The following is a 1,572-nucleotide window of genomic DNA, read 5'->3' as shown; positions in this document are numbered from 1 at the left end:
GCTTCTTTTCTAGGTCTGAAGGTTATTTTTAACACAGATTCATACAAACCTTATTTTGGATGTTATGATTTAATGCAATTTAAAGAAGTTTAATGTCATGTGGTGATTTATCATTAATAATCAGTAGATAATAAGAGGAATTTATATTTTCTGTATTTTCCTCTTACCAACTGTTGTTTTTTAAGTACTAGACTGAAGATGGTTGACTTCAGGCAAATTTCTATCTATATTGATACAAATAAACATGTTTAAACACCATATGCCAGTTTCTTTTCATACTCAAAAGACCAGATGTTTGATTAATCTTTTCTTTCAAAATCAGAATTTTTGCATAGACACAAATGTGGCTGATTCAATTTTGTCAAAAGAAAATGGTGGTTTTAAATACCACTCAACTTGTATAGATATTGATTCCAACATTAACTAGATGCACTCACTTTCTGTAAATAGTGCAACCTTGGGGACATGTACTATCATAACAAAAGGGATATAAAATGAATATCTAGTAGATCTGTGGTAAGAACTGAGTGGGAAATACATCAGTTTCTTAGCATCATCCCTAGAAGTCTGCACCTATCTACTAAGCTTTTCTACTACTGGGCAAACCAGAGGGCATGAGACATATACATTATTATGTGTTCACCAAGAACCTATTCAGCACCACACCCTCAGGATGAAGTAAGCAAAACCACAAATTCCACCAAAGAAGCAAGTATTTACAAACTGAAAACTCACAAGGAAACTTGTGTTGATTTGTTTCATAGAGGCTTTAAAACTAGTTAGCACCTGTATATTCAACTATATATTACTTCAGCAAAAGTATTATCTGCTAAAATTTGCATAGGACGAAGTAGGTCTAGGCACAAGATTGAAGTAATAACTTATTTACTGGAGAAATAACACAAATTGTTACAGTTGAAAGGGAAGGAAATGGTTTATTTTGACCATAGATCCAGGGTATAGTCAATTAGCATAGGACCCAAATGCAGATTAATCATAGGCATAGCGGAAGTTAAATAAGAATACTATTTAATGGATACAAGGCTTGATTTTGTAAAGATAAAAATGTTTGGAATTAGGTAACGATGGTGATTTTTAACCTTACTAATGAATTAAATGTCTCCACCTTTAATAGCAGGCTTTTATTCCCTTCTAATTAATTTCTGTCATTTGGGTATGAGGGGGGGCACTGGACAGATTGCTTAGTTGTTGAGAGTACTTGATGGTTTTACATAAGACCTGAATTCAGGTCCCAGAACCCCTATTGTATGGTTCACAATCACCCAGGGGATATGATGTTCTCTTCTGGCCTTCACAGGCACCCATGTGTGAGCCATATGGTCACACAGAGATACTAACAAATAAATATAAAATAAAATTGGGAAAACTGTCATGAGAATTTTGCTTTATTAAAGTAAAAATAATTTGAATTCATTGAATACCATCTTTTTAAACATGGAATTAGACAGATACAGTGTCTGACATTTATGAAGATTTGCGTACTGTTCTTATCACTTAAGCAGATGTTATGAGTTTTGATACATCATAACAATTTCATCTGGTGAAATGGAA

The sequence above is a fragment of the Cricetulus griseus genome, chromosome 5 (genome assembly GCF_003668045.3).
Source record: "Cricetulus griseus strain 17A/GY chromosome 5, alternate assembly CriGri-PICRH-1.0, whole genome shotgun sequence".
NCBI lineage: Eukaryota > Metazoa > Chordata > Mammalia > Rodentia > Cricetidae > Cricetulus > Cricetulus griseus.
This window is presented reverse-complemented; position numbering follows the sequence as displayed.